General features: G+C 42.3%; 1 protein-coding gene across 1 annotated transcript in view; it reads right to left on the bottom strand.

Moving 5' to 3' along the window:
• Window positions 1–2439, bottom strand: part of PELI1 (pellino E3 ubiquitin protein ligase 1) — a 49448-nt gene extending 47009 nt beyond the window's left edge. The window contains exon 1 of the mRNA XM_080926586.1: window positions 2069–2439. The gene's annotated coding sequence lies outside the window, so the exon portion shown is untranslated. The remainder of the gene's footprint in view (window positions 1–2068) is intronic.
• Between the last annotated feature and the right edge of the window lie 17393 nt (window positions 2440–19832).

The following is a 19832-nucleotide window of genomic DNA, read 5'->3' as shown; positions in this document are numbered from 1 at the left end:
CACAGAAGCAGGAACTAAGTGAAGGGACCCTCTGAGGCTTCCCCCCTGAAAGCGGCCTCAGCAGCTCCATTTCCTGCCCGGTTATGTTCAGCCATTTGTTTTAAAGAGAACATTTCTTGTTCCCAAAGAACTCAGGAAAGCAGTGAAGCCAGACTTCACTAACTTCTGCCTCTGGACTTCTGGAGTCAGACAGAGCAAAGGAACTGTTAGTGGTTTCCTTAAAAGTACAAATGGCCCTGGTAAAACCTGTTGGTAAGTACTAGGGAAAAAGTTCAATATAAGGTTACTTAAATGCCAACTTTTAAGGAACACATACATAACCCCCAAATCTGCCAACTAAGGCGATTTCTGGTTTACTGTTTTACACTAAAAAACTAGGTGGTAAGTTTCTTTAAATTTATCAGATAAGACACTTTAACTATAGAAGCAATTTTCCACACACCTAACTGTTCCATTTTCAAATTGCTAAAGAGATCTCTTAACAAACTTCAGAAAGTAGATAGGTTGGGGAACAGAGGAAAAAAAATACCTAGAGTCTCACTTTCGTTTTCTGACACACCCACTAGATTTAAAATCTGGGGGCATTACAAAATTAAGTATGTAAATGAAAATAACACTATTACACTTCTAAATCTCATACAACTTAGGGAAAGAACTTGTAGAAATAACACTTGATTTAAACTTTTCGCACCTTCCATTTGGTACCAAAAGTGTTTAAAAGATTAATTGCCTTCAGAGTATTTACTACAGATGTTAATTGTGGGGAAAAAAAACCAACAAGAATTTATATGCTGTATTTAGACAATGAGGAGAATGTTTTAAGTGTGTGTATTTGAGTACTCTGAGAAAATGTTATCATAAACTGAAACAGAAGAAATTGAGGAACTGTACCCTTTCCACAATTCAAAAACTTTAAATAAACACTACTAGGCAAACTCGGTTAATGTGGAGAAAAGACATTGTCCTATCTGACACAAAAGATCACCTGCAACGAAGACAAAGTACCATTCTACTGCCAGAAAGTAAAGAGCCTTTGAATCAAAACAGACCACCTTTGATACACAAAAGCTTCAGTTCTTGGTATAAATCAAGCGTCCTGTGGATGAGATGCTCAGTATTTGTTGATGGAAAGAATGCTGGGGCTCAATCCACCGCGTATATTGTGTGGAATGATTAAACATGCTAAATATAGTTTAAGTAAAAACTATCCTCTCCCCTCGTCTTTGCTGTCTGAATTCATAAGAGACTTACACACAGAAACATAATAAATGTCGAAGTGAGTTTATGACTTACAGTATCTTCACCACTCAGAACATTTTTCAGAGTCCTTTGAGGTTTTAAGATTCAAACACTATTTAAAAAGAATTATTGTTTCAACAACCTAACAATTACCTAGACTTCTTCCAGACTTTATTTAACTTGTAAGTAAAATGAGCATCTTTAACTTTTCTACAGGGCATTTGGAGAATGAGTTATTACTCATAAACGCTTTCGGAGCCTCAGACACCAGGCGCGGTACATCAAGCGTATCCATCAATTTGAGGGCTTTCTGGACCTCAGTTTACCCACTTACGGAAACGGGCTTGGCAAGGGCCGGGAGGTGAAATTAATTAGTGTTTTTAAAATGCTCTGAGATCCCAAGATGAAAGGAAACATAGAGGCACGCAGAGATGATGACAATAATCATAACAATAAAAAGAATGACTAACTTGGAAGTCTGCGTTATGTAAGGAAGAAGAGAAGTTATCAGATCCACACAAACAAAAGAAAAGCCTACCGCCCCTTTGTTCCCCTTCCACTCCGCCAGCCTGCAGCCGGGCCGCGGGCGCGAGAACCGGGCCGCCGGGCCGGGGCTCCCCTCGGCCGCGAGCCCGCTCCAGCCATGGGGGAGGGCGTTTCGGGCAGCTCCTCACAAAGGCGCTTCCTCCCACCTCGCGGGATGCGGCGCCGCAACTCTGCTCCCCGCCGCCTCCCCGCGGGCGGACGCGCGCCGCCACCGGCGGAGGCTCGGAGGAAGTTCCGCGCCGCCGGCCCTGGCGCCTCCGTTGCCCGCCCGCGCCGTACTCACCGGACGACTGCTGGTGGCAGGAACGCCAGCTCGGCCCGCCGCGCGGACACCCGGGGCACGGGGGCGGCGCGAGCACCGGTTGAACGCAGGCACCGGCGGAGCCCTCCGCCTTCCCGCCAGCCGCCGAGCACCGGGAGGCCGAGGGGAACACGGAGCCGAGCGCGGAGGAGCGCGGACGAGAGAGAGGCTCGGGCCCGCTTTGTGGTGAGCTCCCCGGACTGCAGGCAGATCCAGTGATGCTGCACGGCCGCCGCTGCTGTTGTCTCTGCCGCCCCTGCTGCCGCTGCCGCTGCTGCTGCTGCTGCTGCTGCTGCTGCTGCTGCTGGCGCTGGAGAAGGCGGCGGCGGCGCCCCCGACCGTCCCTCCGCCTCGAACCGCCTTTGGGTCACTGACACACACTGGGAGGGAGGGACCGGGACTAGCGGGAGGGCGGGGCATAAGGGTAAGGGGCAGGGCCACATCGGGAGGTGGTGCCGAGAGGACACTTGGGAACTGTAGTTCTCTGACTGAGAGAAAAAAAGCATCTGTTGTGGAGAAGCCTACTGCTGGCTCTGCGAAGCGCATGAGCATGGGGGGGGGGGGGTGGGCGGGGACTGTTGCCATAGTCACCCATTCACTAAGCCTGAAGGTTCGCGACTGTAGTTGACTAAACAAGGCTGGTCTTGTGTCTTTGGTGCCATTGGGTTCCTGCCCACAGCCACTCTCTCTTTCTTCACCCCACCCCCAACCACTTGCAAGTGCCCAGTGAAATCTCACTTCCTCCCGACATGGCAGTCTCCCTGGTTGTTTAGATTTCTTCTGCAAATCATAAATACCCCCTTCCTTTGCCTCCTTCAAGTGAATTACCCAAGGTTCTGAAATTCTACTTGTTCTTAGTGTTTTAACAATTAGGTTATAAAACTGTAGTGAGCATGACCATTAACAATGCCATAATTTCTTTGTTCGGTTAGTCACACTTAACTTCAATCCAACTTCAGAGTTAATAACCTTGTTGGATTATTCTACTGCAGTCTGTTCATCTGAAAAATCTATAATTCTTCAGACATCCAGATTCCATTAAAATAAATTCAAAAGATAAGTGGAGAGAGTTCAGAACTGTTAATGTTTATATTTGCCAATTTTAATTTGATAATGAGAAACCTGCACCAAGGTATGGGTATGTTGTTGGGGTGCTCGGTTAAGTCTACGCCCATTCTAAATACCCAGGTATGCATGTATGGTGGTGGTGAGAAGCACAGAGAGAGCCAGGATATAGTACTGGCTCTTCAGAAGGCTTAATGGTAACCTGCCTCAATCTCTCTTAATAAACAACCTAGAACCCCACACTCTGGAAGAAAAAAAGAATCCCAAGGAATCAGACATATATTTCAAGATGGGAAACAAAGTCTTTTCAGATAATCATAGGATCAGAAAGTCTGGATGCCCACAGACCACATAGTTATTTACTCATTGAAGAAACAAGTAATTTAAGAAACAAGTACACAGGGACGGGAGAGAGGCTCAGCAGTACTCAGCAGTTAAGAGCACTGGCCACTCCTTCAGAGGACCTGACACTCAAAACCTCCTGTAACTTCAGGGAATCCAGCACCAATTCTGGCCTCATTGGCCCCTAGACATATATGCAGGCAAAACACCTATGTTTAAAATATTTAATGTAGATATTTAAATGAAATACCAAAAACCAAGTAAAGATATTTATTATGTGCCAGGCACTTATTGGGCCTCAAATAGAGCTGTAAAAAAGACACTCTTTGTATTCAGTGTTCCCCTTTCTCTGCCAAGGAAGAGACAATAAATGGACTCAGTGTCATCCATGCTGTCATAGGAAAATTCGGACTACCTCAGACCTGGGCAGGGTCAGGAAGTGCTTCAAAGATCATTTGAATGTGGGCTGACTCACAATTTTCACGTTTGTGTTTTTGATTGGCAAAGGTGGAGGAAAGAAATGTAGGAGAGCAAGGAACGCAAGGCTGCAAAGGCCGATGGGCACATTTGCTGGCACTGGCAGAAGGGCGTGGGGGAGAGAGGCCAGAGGAAACTTCTTAATTTCCTTAAGGAGACAGCTGAGCCCATAAAGGTCTTGGGTAGTATACTCAAGAACGTCATCTTCACTCCTCCCTCTGGAAGCAGTATCAAACAGGAATCTTTTGATAAGATGTATTTGGGAAAGTACAAATTTGAGAAGCTTTTGAACTTCTAAAAATTCAACCCCAACCGGGGTGAATGCACACACATATAAAACTACCACAAGACTCTCATAATGGGTTAGTGGGTTGAGTACTCACTCCTATGCTAGCAGCCGGAATGCCAAAAAATGGTAAATATATGATTCCCCCTCATCAAAAACAAGTTAAAGATAATTTAAAGCAACAAGAATAATGCTGTCTTGCTATGTATAGTAATGCTAAGTGCAGGTCCCCAAGACCTGGAGTCTGCACATATGCCTGTGGCCCTGCTCTCAAGTTATGTCTGATGGGTAAAAAAAGATGCCAACAGCCAATAGCTGGGCAGAAGGTATATGGGGTGGGGCTATGTTCTTGGGTTTGGGGTCCAAGGAGAACCACAGGGATAAAGGTGTGTGCAGGAGGGGAAGGAGAAGCCACCATGGGTTAAGTGAGCCATAAAGATGTGGCCCTGGGGGCTGTCCAGTGGGAGTTAAGAGCATCCCAGATGAAACATAGTAAATATTAAGTAATAACTCAAAGTTATCTATAGGAAAGTAGATTATAATAACACAGAAGGTAGATATCTGCCCAGCTCTTGTGCTGTTTAAGGCTTATTGTCAGTATAAATGTAGGGGGTCATTCTGATGTTCTGGTCAGGAATCTGTGTGTGAACCCCGAAGGTCCTGTTCTCCAATTGGTTCTTGGTTGATCAGTAAAGATGCTAGTGGCCAATAAGCTGGGCAGAATAGGCCAGATTTGAAGTTTTCCCCCAGGCAGGCTAGCATACTCAAGGAGGAGAAAAGGATTCGCCATGCTTTGGCAGGAAAAAGTGCCACCAGCCATGTGAAATCTCAGGCAGAGTGGCCATTGCTTCCCCTGACTGGGCCTGGGATAGCAGGCAAGATATTAGAAACATAGTTAAGTCGAGGGCAGATTTAGGGTGCAGAACAAGAAGATAATTGAGCGACAAAGGGCAGAATTAGAGGTGTTGAGCTAGGAGTGAAAAAAGGGTGTGATAGCAAGGAAGGCTTAGAAGAGCCAGGTCAAAATAATGTGTGTGTGTGTGTGTGTGTGTGTGTGTGTGTGAACCTGAGTGAGGCTGATAGTGCAGTCCACCTGGAGCTTAAAGCAGGGTAGCAAAACCTACACGCTACATATAAAGGTTGTGTGTGTGTTTTATATGAGAACTAAATAAAAAAGGTGGGGTAGAAACCTGGGTCGGGATTGGTATTTTCCACAACTCAACAACACTGTATGATAAGACCATAGCTTGTGCAGAAGTAAAAATGTTTTTGCAACAAATAACTCAAAGGATTGGAGGGGGAAATGGAATCATATTGTTTGGAGTGAACTGTGGTAAGTTCATATTCTGGAACCTGGAATAGCTGTCAGAAGTAAGACATGCATGCACACACAATAGTGAAGATAAAATGAAAGTCTAACCCTAAAACAAGCAAACCCTGGGTGGAGAAGCAGAAACACAGAAGTTATGTCGCTAGTGACCATGGGGCTGACACACTTGCTCTGGAGTCTGCCTCCTGATTTAAGATTCCAAAGAAAACAAATTTGTATCCTGTTTAAAGTTGGTCCCAGTCCTACACAGCTCAATCTAAGCAGAGTAGCTACAAGCCTACAGCAGTTTCGTGGAATAGAATTTGTTCCTTAGATTCAGGTGTGCCCACACATTGCGCTGAATCTGGCTGCCCTGCCAGCAACTTCATCCTCACTCTGAGGCTCGTACAGTCAGAGGCAAGTTTGTCTCTTAGATAAATGTCACATTTATTTCTATCTTTTCCTTTCTTCCTTACTGTTATTCTTTGTGTGCGTAGGCATGGCTACTAGAGGGCTACTTTGTGAAATTGGCTCCTGCCTTCCATCTTCCCATGGGTTCTAGGAATCACATGCAATCAGAGTGAGCTCCTCTTCATGCTGAGTTCACCCTCTTGTTCCTTTTTGATTTTTTGTTTTGTTTTGACACGGTGCTTTTTCGTGTGTCTTACACTTGTTTCAGAAACACAGAGACTGTTTCCAGTCCCGGGCTGGCCTCAAACTTGATATCTTCTTACTTCCGCCTGAAGACTGGTATTGCAGGCATGTGCCATGATACCTAACTCTGGTTTCTCTTGAAGGATAAAATACTTGCCAATGCCTAGTATAGTCCTTGGGATATAGGGACCGTGAATAGCACTTCACAGTACTTTGGTCTGAGCCACAGTACTAAAGTAGATACAACACAATTTGATAATAGCTGTACTATAAACACAGGAGCAGAATCCAAGGTGATGTCCATATGTTTATATGTATATCAAGATCTGTGAGGTTTTTACCTTCACAATATAGTTCTATACAGCTCTTCAAGATTGGCAAGCCTTGAGCTGGGCTTGGTGGTGCACCCCTTTAATCTTAATATTTGGGAGGGAGAGGCAGGCAAATCTGTGTGAGTTTTTGGCTAGCCTGATCTACAAATAGCCAGGGCTACACCAAGAAGCCCAGTCCCCTCCCCCCCCCAAAAGGCAAGCCTTTGAATGCAGAACAGTTTTGTAATAGAAAATGAGTATACACCCAAACCCTGTCTGTTCAGACTCCAGATGTAGTTTCATGTCTATTTCCTTAGCCAAGGCAGCTCTGCTTTTGTGGTGCTATGTAAGAGTCAACTAAATTCCTGTCTCTACTCTGTCCTCAAACTAACACACAAACAATGTTTAGGAGACGAACAAAGGTTGTTCATGTGGATGGAACTGCTCAGCTGTCCATTAAGGACAGCAAATCCTGGGAAAGGCAGCTGGAAAGAGAAAGGGCTCATGGGGCCATGGTTTTGGTGGTTTCAGTCTGTGATGTATTGGCCTGGTTGCTTCTCAGCCTGTGTGAAGACACACATGGTTCACAGCAAAGCTGCTCACTTGAACCCTGGGAAGTGCTGCTGGTCCCACCTCTTAGAGTCACAGTGCCACCCCCACTGCACCTGGGAAGCAAGCATTTGCCCAGTGGGTCTTGAGGAGACACCAAAGTTCAAATCACTCTCAAACAACACTCGTCGAGTAGAATTTTCTGGTAAACTTGCACCTTGAGGAAATAATTGCAAACTTCCTTGTCTTCTTTTGTGGCAATGTTTCATCTCGTGCAATTGAACATATCTTTGTTATCTTCCCAAATTTACAATTTAAAAAATCCCAAGTGGACATCTTCCTTTTGGGGCCCGGATGATGAAGACCACGCATCACATTCTGTTGAGCTTCTTGAACTGCTGAGTGATGATTTTGGACGCTTGTGTTCACTTTGATATTCAAATTGCAAGCAGTTCATCTTCAGCCTTCCAACATTGCTTCCCAAAATAAAATTGTTTCCTCCTAATATCTACAGTTTCCAAATAGCTCGTGGTCAGCATGGAGCACGCTCCTACTTTAAACCTGTGAGTGGCACATAATTTGAAGACTTGGGCTTCTGCTCAAAGGATTTGTAGGCCCCAAATGCTGGCTATGACATTTTAGATATATTTGGAAAATGTCAAAGACAAGCTCGCTAAGATTTTTAATGTTTTAAAGGAAAATTCTTGTACAACAAGTAATATAGCTTGGATAGTCTCAGCACTAGAAAAAAATAATATGTACACGGTCAGTTGTTTTAGAATGTTAAGGGATAGTATGATGCTGGGCCTGGGGGGAGACACCAGTAATCTCAGTGCTTGGGAAGCAAAGGCAAGTGGATTGTGAACCAGAGGCCAGACTGGACTATGTGGTTAGGCCTGTCTCAAGAGACAAAGCAAAATGAACTATGGAACAAGAGGAGTGGCGAACTCACAAAGACACATCGTTTCCCATCCTTAAAATTGACTCCCCCATGGACTAATTGGTTATTTTTTCTTTTTGAGATAGTGTGTCATGCAATGCAGGTTGTCCTTGTGCACCTGAAGATAACTTTGAATTTCTGATCATCCTGCTTCCTCTTCCCAAGTAATAGCATTAATTACTACATCTGTTTTTTTTAATACAAAAGCTCATTTTTTTTTTTTCTTGATGCACAAAAAAGTTTACTCAGTACATTAATAAGCAAATCATCCAGATAGTAAGAGGAATGATGTCCCCTTGACTATGTACACACACACACACACACACACACACACAAATATATTTGTCTTAATTGTCCTAATTGTAAACCATGATTTCAAATTATTAATAGAGAAACTGGTTTGTTGTCGGCTCCTTTCAAAACCCTTAAAAAAATAATTTATCTAGTTTTATTTTTTTACATGCGTTGGTGTTTTGCCTTCATGTATACCTGTGTGAGGGTGTCAGATCTCGGAGTTACAAGACAGTTGCAAACTGCCATGTGGAATCGAACCCTCATCCTCTGGAAGCAGTCAGGGATCCTAACCCCTGAGCCATCATCTAGCTCTCCAGCCCCCTCCCCCAAAGCTTTTACTTTTAATTGAGTAAATAAAGTAACGTGTTTTAAGAAATACACCTAGAGAATAGCAGGAATGTACAGAAGAAAATAATTCGACTGAGAATGCACTCATCAAACCATGTCAAAGAGAAGGTAGCAGTCACGGGAGACCCTAGAAAACAAGCAGGGGCTAACCCGGCAGGGGGCGAACAGGAAGGTTAGCACAGCTCCTGCTGTTGAACGAGCTGAGCCAGGAGAGCGTGGACGGTACCCGGGAAAACCGAGGTGCACAGCGCAGAAGTTCTGCGCATCATCGCATCCCGAGAAGTTTGGCTATAGGCCCTGTGGAAAGATCTCTGACAGAGATACCAAATCACATCTCTGTGTCAGTAGAGTGACTAAGAACATGCAACAGAACTGCTTAAGGTGACGCATGCCTTTAATCCCAGCGCTTGGAGGCAGAGGCAGGTGGATCTCTGAGCTCCAGGCCAGCCTGATCTATACAGCAAGTTTCAGGACAGCCAGGACTACATGAAGAAAACCTGTCTCAAAAAACGAATGAAAACCAAACAAATAGTAATGGTTTCTGTGTCTGAAGTACAACGGCATATTATGGTCTGGTTATATATGGTAGAACGCGCCCATCAAGATCATCTAGTTCTTATTATAGTTGAGCATGGGATGTCTCCCAGAGGCTCATAGTCCCCAGTTCAAGGTCCAGTCCCCAGTACAGCAACATTTGCAGACAGGACCTTGGGATTCAATGGATTAGTCCATTGATAGAAATTTAGGAGATGGGATCTAGCTGGAGGTAGTACGGTACAGGTGAGAGACGAACACTCATGGTAGCCAAACTCCAGCTACACACTACCTTACTTAGATTTGATGGGTTCATGACAGTCTGATTCAGTTTGATCCTGCAGCTAAACGGAGATCCAAATCACCCGATTCTTCTGTTAATTTCCACTAGCTCTCTGCTCCTTGAGTAATTCAAGCGGTAAGCTATTCCTTGAACGCTTTCGTTTATTTCTTTTTAATCTTGCCTTAGACCTGAGGAGCGACTCCTGCAGGTTGAAGATTTTAGTTGCGCCTCTCTGGTTCCCTGTGTCCAGGCTTTCTGGAGCTCCAGCTTTGCTGTTTCCTCCAGGGAGTCTCTAACAGTTTCACTTCCTGCCTTACTCACGGCCTCTCTTAGAAGTGCTGCCTGAGTTACCGCTGAGACTCCACCTACCGAGACACAGAAAACTCCCAGCCTTCCCACCGTCCTGAGTCACCGCATGCCCACTTCTGCTGTTACCAGCCGCAGCTCCTGTCATAGGCCTGATTTCTATTTCTGATAAAAATCAGTCTCAGATTAGCACACAGGCGGTTCTATTTGCTAGACTTAGCCAACCTGGGCTTTAACAACCGGTGGGCGATTTTCTTTAAAAGCAAACAAACCCAAAGTGTTCTTCTAAAACCATTTCATTATTGAAGAATTTAACATATGCAGTAAGAGCAAGCCTATAGCCCAGCGACCCACAGATGTCCCTCACAACCATCAACAGTTCCACATAGTGGTCAACCTCATGTTGTTTCTACCTCTACCACACCCACTGGTTATTTAAAAGCAAACTCCAAATGCTGTGTAAAGTCTTTTACATCTGCATATGCCACTCTGAAAAAGAAAACAGCCCCTTCAAAGTATAATATCATTATCACATCTAAAAATAAAAACTCCAAGTAACTCCCTAATATTCTCAAATATACCGATTTTTTACTTTAGGTTTAAGTAAGAGAACATGTACATACATACATAAATATATAAATATATATTATATTACATTTTTCTTGGAAACAAATAAACCTAATGGTTTAGATCTATAATCCTACTAGGGAGGCGGAGGCAGGAAGATTACAAATTCAAGGTTCAGGGACGGCTCAGAATGAGTTCAAGACCAGTGTGAGTCCTTGTCTCACAATAAAAGCTAAAAAGAGGGTGAGGGTGTTAGCAGAGTGCTTGCCTGGCAAGTATGAGGCTCTAGGTTTAATCCTCAGTGACACACACACACACCACATGCATGCACACATACACCCCACACATACACACACAAACACACACACACCACACATATACACACATGCATGTGTGCACGAATGTCTAGGAAAAATTCAGCTATAATAAAAATGACATATAGCATAAGGGCCATGTTTTCCATGCATCTGTGGAACAATTATTATTGCCTGTTTCTGACTCCCATTGCTACTTCTTAGTGTGTGTGTGTGTGTGTGTGTGTGTGTGTGTGTGATTCTTATAAAATGTTACTATCAAAGCAAGTATGTAGCTGGAATTAACTCACAGGCTGTAGTTTACTTGATCTTAATATTTTTATTTTAAAATTATATTTTATTTTTCTGTTCCTGTGTGTGTGTGTGTGTGTGTGTGTGTGTGTGTGTTCTCCCTTCTTACCATGGTAAATATGTAGAAGAGGACAATTTACTGGAGTTCATATTTTTCTTCTTCTATATGGATCTTGGGGCTTGAACTCAGGACATCAAACTTGGTAGCAGATTCTCTTACATGCTGAGCCATCTTGCCAGACCTATTTATTGTTATTATTACTAAAAATAAAAATCAAGATCTGAAGATACAGCCTAGGTGGTAAAGTGCCTTTTTTACCCTGAGCACAAGGACTTGAATTTGATCCCCAGAACCCCTAATTTTGGAAAAAAAAAAAAGCCACTTGTGGTGGCCCAGCCTTGCAATCTTGGTACTGAAGAGGTGGGCAGCTTCTGAGGCTGCCTGTCCTTCCATCCTAGCCTAATTGGCAAGTTCCAGGCCAGTGAGTGCTCTTGTCACAAGAAGAAAAATGGCTAATGCCTGAGGGAAGACACCTGAAGTTGTCCACTGGCCACACACACACACACACACACACACACACACACACACACACAGCACATCATATGTATTTATTGGATATGGAGCAATACTTTGACTATTACACAATGTGCAGTGGTGATGTCAGAACACTTAGCATTTTCATCTCCTCCCACGTGTATCATCTCTCTGAATTAGATCTATTATTATTTTAGGCAACAGCAACAGCAAGTGTATCAATAGACTTTTGTTTCGCTTTCACCCTTAAGGTCCAGTCAGAGGTACTTGTTGGACTGAAAACATCTTAGCAGAAGCTTCTGGGTCTCTACTCACAGCAGCTATACCCCATGCTGAGACATAGCCTGTGAGAATCCACCAGAATCCCCTCCTACAGCATTGCCCGGTCCTGACAACCTCAGCAGCACACTCTGAGCAATAACCTGGGTATCCTGTTCTCACTGGAGATCTTTCACTGCGTGGTTTTGTTGTTTGTTTGTTTTTCTCTGCAGTGAGAATTCCAGAGACTATGTAGAGACATTGAAAAGAGTTAACTGAAAAGGTGCTGAAAAGCAAACTCTCCCAAAGAAAACCATGTATCCCAGATGATCACTGTAAACAGATGCCCACATTGTTACTTCAACAATATTTAAGAAAGTTGTGATAAACAATGCCCACCTCTCAGAAGATAAAATCAAAGAAAACCCCATCAATCACGAGTAGTCTTACTGATCAATAAGGATAAAAGGCAATTCAGCTAAAACCTTGTTCTGTTTAGAGTATCAGTGTTGCTGTAAAATAGAAACACGTCATTTCAGAACTTTGACTAATTCAGTTTCATTGTTGCAACTGAGTTATACATGGCTTTGGAGACTATTTTCTGGCTATTGCCGACAATCTGTGTTGTTTGGTTTTTCTCTATGGCGATCTACGGACTCTCTTACTCTTCACTCCAGATTCCAACAGATTATTCAACTGTGTGATTAGACTGGGCTAGGAGTTATGGACAAACAGGCAGTACTTAAGTCAAATCAGAACATGTCTAGTTCTTCTGAAGACAGATCCTATGCATGGCTTCAAGAGTAACAAAGGGCTAGACAAGTAAGATTATGTGTAACGTTAAATGTAAGATCAGATCTGAGACTTGGAAATGGTCCTTACCTGGTAGTCACTGTTGCCTCTCACCCTTTGGGAAAAAAAAAAAATGTCTACTGTGTTGTAATCATTGAGCAAATGCCAAATGCCTTCTGGGATGTTCTGATCTTGCCAAGAATACCCTCTTCCCCAAGCTCTTATCTACTCTGTGGGAAAGCCTTTGAATTTCCAGGTCTCTAGCTGGCCACACCTAAATCCTGGTCAACCACCCCTAACAAGAGTCTGTGCCTCCAACAGCCTTGTAGGTAGTTTGGGGGAAATGCCCAAGGGAAGGAGATAATGAGAGGAGGTGGTATATGCACCCATTTCTTATATGCGACACAGAAACTACTGTTAGAACCCTGGTGATGTGAGAATCAGTGGGCATAGTCAGGCTCGATCAGTAATCAGAGCAGTACAGTGAGAACCTTGTCCTGTTGAGCAATGAGACTGATACAACGCACAGCGTAAGCTCTTTCATAACCTGCAGCTCAGCCAAACTTCTGTTTATGCAATTTCTAGATTTAATTGTTCAACACAGCCACAAATGCATCCCATTTAATGAGATCATCGCACCGTCTCAAACAATTTGATGAGACGCACAACTACTCACCCTCATTTTTTTCCCTCTCCATTTCCAAATCTAATAAGTGATTCAACTGGGGGATTAGATTTGCGCTAATGGATGAAGACAAACAGATGATATGTGGACACAAAGAAATGGAATGTGCAACACAAATACTTTACAACAAGGAAGGTGTTAAGCTTTATAAATGTAACCACTGGGAACTTTTACTGATAACAGGGTGAGTTTTAGACCGGGCTGTTGACACATTGGCCACTTGTGAGTAGAAGGCAAACACTTGTACATGATGATAATGCTGGCAAACTGGTTGCCTGAGAGAAAAACCTTTAAACCTATCTTTGTAAGTGCAACAGAGAAAATGGAGCCAAATCCCATAATAAGAAAAACATGAGAGGAAAAGATAGGTTATCTCTAGTTCTATAAGGTAAAAAATGTTAAATGCCTGGAGACCATCTACCCAGTAGTCAAACAGGACCCCATAATTAGTGAATTGGAACTGTTAATAATGAACAAGAAGAAAGGAAAGGAAGGAGGAAGAGGAACAGGGGAAAGGGAGGGGGAATAGGGGGAGGGGGAGGGGAGGCCAAGCAGTAGCAGCAGCAGCAGTGATATGACTAACACAAAGTGTTCTAGTAGGAAATTTCATCTTAGGTACATATGATTCTGTCATCCTCAGACCACAAGGCTAGAAGTAATGGAGCTGCTTTCCCAGGCTTTATAGATCCTAACGTTTGCGTTAGCTACGTATGAGGGATGACTCCATGAGTGGTAACTTAAAATCTCTGAGGTAGGTAATATGGCTCACCTCATTTTCTAGATGAGAAAACTGAAATAGAAAAGTTGAATAACTTATCCACGGGCACACAGTAAAAGGTGGTAGAGTCTGACTTCAAATATAAATTTTTGCCAGCATCCACACATTTAGGGAAGAACAGCAAACTCCAAGGAACAGAACATCTGGAAGGGGATGGAAGGATGGGGGTCCGTGCCCTTGGCAGTTTTTAAACAGTTGACTGACTTCCCACGGATATACGATTAGTAAACAGTGGCTCTGAAGTAGGATTCCAAGTCTGTCTGACAACCAGGCTTACTTTCTTTCTCCTGTATCTCAGTAACAGCCTCCAACAAACACAGTCACTTAGAAAGAAAGCATTCTCCTCCATACAGAAGGCAGTAGCCCTGAATACACTATAGCAGAACTCACCGGGCCTTTGTGGTCTCCTCCTTCATACAGAAACCATCAGCCCTAAACACACTACAGCAGAAGTCACTGGGCCTTTGTGGTTGGATGCAGGGAAAGAAAGCAGGGCAATAGTGAATGTGTGGAATAAATACCCCAGTCAATCATCAAGAAGTTGCCATGTTCTGTTGATTTCTTTGTTTAAGAAATCAGGGACGTGTGTAAACATATTTTTAAAATATTTAAACCAATGTAGCATTTAAAACCAATGTAGGGTTAAAGGAATGAGCTTAAAGTCATAGAAGATTTTCCTATGTGAACTCCCTGTTTTTTAAAGTATTAGATAAAGATTTTTCCATGCTGGAAAGTCAAAGATAGGCTAATTACAGGTTAACAGTATTCTGTGTCACAGAAACCAACAAGAAGTGCTCTCACAGTTTAATAACAGCTTGGATTATGTGTTGGTTCTGAATAAAAAACATTTTTAAATGACTTGAAATTGTTTAAAATATAACTTATCATGAATCAAACTGTTAGTAAAATTAAGTAACTGGATTTCCCCGGATTGTAATTTTGTGACAAATAACAACAAAAAACAAAAAACAAAACAAAAAAAAAAAAACAAAAAACAAAACCTGTGAACTAAAAGTTTATACACTCACACTAAGCATATTTCTGAAAAGAGTGGCACATTTAGTATGTCTTTCTTGGTTGGTGGGTTACTGGTTTTGAGATGGTCTTACTATGTAGATCTGGGTATCTAGGAATTCTTTATGTAGAGCAGACTAGCCTCAAATTCACAGAGGTCTGCCTGCCTCTGCTTCCCAAGTGCTAGTCTTAAAGGAGTGGATTACCTTAAATGAGTCTTAAATGCATGTTCAGCTCTACTTTGGGTAGTTTTTCTTCTATGATAGCCAGTTTCACAGTGGCAATAATGATTCATAGTCTGAGCTATGAAAAGGGAAAAAGATAAACTGTATTCCATGTGACTAAGGAGTCTATCATTTAAATCAATCAACAATGTTTAGTAGCTTTCAGGTAACATTACTATATAAATTAGAAGATGTTATTCTTCAACCTATTCCTGTGAATTTTTAAGAAATCCTTGGCTATGCAAGACAGTCATAATTTCATCCATTGTGCATTATTTTTATAGAAGCCTCTGACTGTGCATAGAGATTTGATAAATTTTTGATAATTTAAAGACAACAATAATTTTTCAAGTGGTTAGATGATTGCAGACAGACAACAGTCAAACAAATAATTCTAACATTTTTGCTTACGTTGAAGGAGCTTTGTGGGGGTAGTAATTACTAAATTTGGACCCACAGCCAAGTGCTCTGAAAGTAATAATAACTAGTCACAAACCTTGGAAAAGAGGTTTGGTAAAGGCATTTTACTGACTGTAGAAATTGTTGAAACATTCAATATTGCAAGGTAACAGGCACTTAAGAACTCAGCACTCGGGACTAAGGCCTTATTATGGGTTTAAGGCCAACCTAGGCTACACAATGAGACACCTTTTAAATGGGGGGGGGCTTTTGCAAACAAACAGATAAACAAACAAACAAGCAAAAAATAAACACAAAGGAACCAAGGAGCACATGTAATTTAAGGCAAAACAAAATGCATTCTTTTTTCCCAGACATTTATACCATGGATGATGTAAGTCTTTGACTATCTTTTTCAGATTTTTTTCCCAAGAGAGTTCCAGTTTTATTTATGTGTATGTGGTGCCTGCATCAATTTATGTGCACCGTGTATGTGGGAGGTCACCTTGGAGGCCAACAGAGCACATGGGCTCCCTGACTGAAGTTACAGGTGGTTAGTGTGGGTGCTTGGAATAGAAACCAGGTAGGTCCTCGGGAAGAGCAGAAGGCCTTTTAACCACTGAGCCTTCTTTCCAGATCCAATAGTTCTATATTTTTAGAATTCATATTAAGCCCTTACTTTGATATCAATATTTTTAAATGACTTCAGAGTGTAATCTGACTTTTTAGGAAAATCTTACCTTTTTTTTTTTTTTTAAATTCAGAATGGTTTTAGCATTATCGGAGACTTTCCAAAAGTGAGTTCCATACTCACTGAAAGCCAAGAGCAGTGGTGGGGGAGAGAACTCAGTAAAATACACAAGCATGAGGACCCAAGTTCGATCCCCAGTGCCACATAAGAAGTCAAGTATGGCGAGGTACACTTGTAATCTGGTGTACTGTGAATGGGTTGGCAGGTGATTTCACTTACTTTGCATCTTCTCAAAAAGAGTCACTCTTTTAGTTTCCTTCCTTCTCCTCTTTACCATTTTTACTTGGTTGGTATAATTCAGACCCCAGAGAACAATGCCTGTGTCATTCCATGACCCTGATATTCATAATAATGAGATCTTAGCTACTGTTCTGTCGCTCTAAAGAGACAGCCTGGTCAAGGCTACTGTCAATGGGAGGTTTGCTTACAGCAATAGCTGAGAGCTTACATCTGACCCACAAGCAGGAGGCAGGGGGAGACAGAGTGAGGAGAGAGAACTGAACCTGGCTCAGGCTTTTGAAACCTCAAAGCCCCATCCCCCAGGGACACACCTTTTCCAACCTCCTAATCCTTTATAGAGTTTCACCAACTGGGATGCTTGAGGGGACCATCCTCATTCAGATATGCACAAAATCATATACATATACCCAACATCTCTCTCTCTCCACACACACACACACACACACACACACACACACACACACACAGAGAGAGAGAGAGAGAGAGAGAGAGAGAGAGAGAGAGAGAGAGGTTAGATTTTTGTTCTAGTGTAGTTTCTGTTGCTGTGATAAACACTATAACCAAAACTAACTTGGGATAAAGTTTATTTCATCTTACAGGTTAAGTCTGTCTTTAAAGGAAATTGGGGAGGAACTCAAAGCTGGAACTGGAGGCCAGAACCATGGAAGAATGATGCTTACTGGCTTGCTCTCAGGCTCATATTCAGCTACCTTTTCTATACAGCATAGGGCCACCTGTCTAAAAATGATACCACTCACAGTGGACAAGGTCCTCCTACATCAATCAGCAATCAAGAAAACATGCCATAAATATGTCCATAGGCCAATATGATAGACAGTTTTCAACTGAGGTTTTCTCTTTCCAAGTATATGAAATTGACAACCAAGATTAGCAGTCACTGATTTAAAGCTTGTCCTAGAAAGGTTCAAATGCAAGTCATGTCAATGTGACCAAGCCAGCTCAGTCAGTCAATAGGTTCTCCAGCACAGAAGTGAGAATTAAAAAGAAAAAAGACCCCCATGGGAAGAACAACATTATCAACCAACCAAACCCTCTACAGCTCCAAGGGACTAAAACACCAACCAATAAGTACACATGGAGAGACCCATGACCTCAGGTATATATGAAACAGAGGATGGCATTGACTGGCATTAATGGGAGGAGAGGCCTTTGGTCCAGCGAAGGCTCGTTTTCCCAGTGTAGGGAAACACCAAGGCGCTGAGGTGGGAGAGGGTGGTTGGGAGAGGGAGCACCTTCATGGAGGCAATGGAAGGAGGAGGGGGAATGGGATTGGGGGAAGGGGATAACATTTGAAATGTAAATACAGAGAATATCCAATTAAAAAAGGGGAAAAATGGGCAAAAAAAAAAAAAAAAGGAAAGAAAAATTAAAAAAAAAAAAGACAATTAGATAATATTGTAGCATGACCTCCACCAGCTCTGAGAAGGGAATTTAATTCTTCCTAGTCTGCTTTTATACCATTTTAATTATATGCAAGTAATAAGGTCAGTGTTAGGTTAAGGGAGCAAAGCAAGACAATAAACACAAACAGTCAAGGAACAAGCAAAGCGATAACAACATCCTGTGATCACTTTCTAAGGGCTTCCTGCCCGAGCTTACTTCCCTGGCCTGGCCCAGTGTCAAATCCCTGCCAATGTCCCAGAGTCTGCTGCTGTTTATGTCTTGTACATGATGCAAACTCATGGAATCAGGTCCAGTACCAAAGCTTTCTCAAGGACTAACAAGTGTGCACCTAGTGCATTTCTACCCATACGCATGTGTATCATGGATTCCTATCCTTGTAGTTCATGCATTTTTAGGTCTAGACAGAAAAAAATTCACCGTAGTGTTGGATCATTACTTGTGTGTGCTGATAATTTTCAGTGATCATTTGAGTAGACCTAGATACATAAACTAGATAGTGTTTCTAGGAGAAGTCACTCCTCCCCCAGCTTTTTTCTGCTTTTAAAAAGAGTTTATTTTTCCCCTATAACTCAAAGAAATCTATGACCTGAATACATTTTTATCAGGTCTTTTCAATAGCACCATAAAATTACATGTAATAAACTTAAAATTAATTAGAGAAATATTTAAGAATACAAATTTTAGACAATTTTTTTTCTTGAAACTTGATGGTGATCTCCAAAGTTCACAAATATTTTTAAAAAATGATTACTTCTTTGAGAACTTTATGTACTATTTTGATCATGTGATCATGTCATCCTCCCCCATTCCTCCCAGATCCCTCTTCTTCCTACCTCCCTGTTTCAGTAAATATTAAAAAATATAAATTGGTTTATCTCTTTACCGGCCCTGAGGTCTCACTCCTGGTGGTTTCCTACTGCCTGTTCTCCGCCTCTGTCCCGGGGTATTTCTGTACTCCAAAATCCCACAAACACAACTCTACAGCTTGATAGCTTTTCATACAGGTTTATATGTTCAACTCTCAATCCACAAACCCTCTATACAACAAAATTACATCAAATAGACAAAGATACAAACTGCCCTTCATATAAGATGCTAGTCCTATAAAGTCCTAAAATCATAGCTATTTAATGCCAATTAATATTACCTGGGTCTAGCTGGTCCTTGGGAACCTCCATCGTACCACATCCTCCACCCTACGTTCTCTGACCTCCTCTGACCTCTCAGCCCTCTCTACTTCCCTCGCCCCGCCCAGTCACTAGCTTTCTTTTATTTTATTAATTAAAATGGGTCGGTTAAGTTGGATTCACATGACTAGGCAGTTCTTCTTGGGGAAGTGGAGTTAACAATAAAATACAACAGCTTCAGGACAATCTACACCTCCCCAACTTTTTATTTTGTTTTTGTTCTTTAATAACTCACTTGAGTCCATTTTGTTCTACCCATATATGTATGAGTGCAGGGCCATCCACTGCAGTGTAGTTGAGCATACCATACCCTGAAAAACAAGAAAAAAACAAAACCAAAACCAAAAAACCCCAAAACTGAGTGCCTCTCCTCTAGCAGTCGCCAGCTGTCCATGGCCCCTCAGTTAGAGGTGAGGGCGTGTGAGCCACTCCTCCTCCTCCACACTAAAATGTTGACTGGCTTGAGTGTCACGTATGAATTCTCTCCCTGACATAAACACTATCTAACAATTGGAAGATAAAAGTTTACATACCAAAACAATATTATTGTATCTATTCAATGTGCGTGTTGTCCTGTTCTTTGAATGA

The sequence above is a fragment of the Micromys minutus genome (genome assembly GCF_963924665.1).
Source record: "Micromys minutus genome assembly, chromosome: 1".
NCBI lineage: Eukaryota > Metazoa > Chordata > Mammalia > Rodentia > Muridae > Micromys > Micromys minutus.
This window is presented reverse-complemented; position numbering and strand designations above follow the sequence as displayed.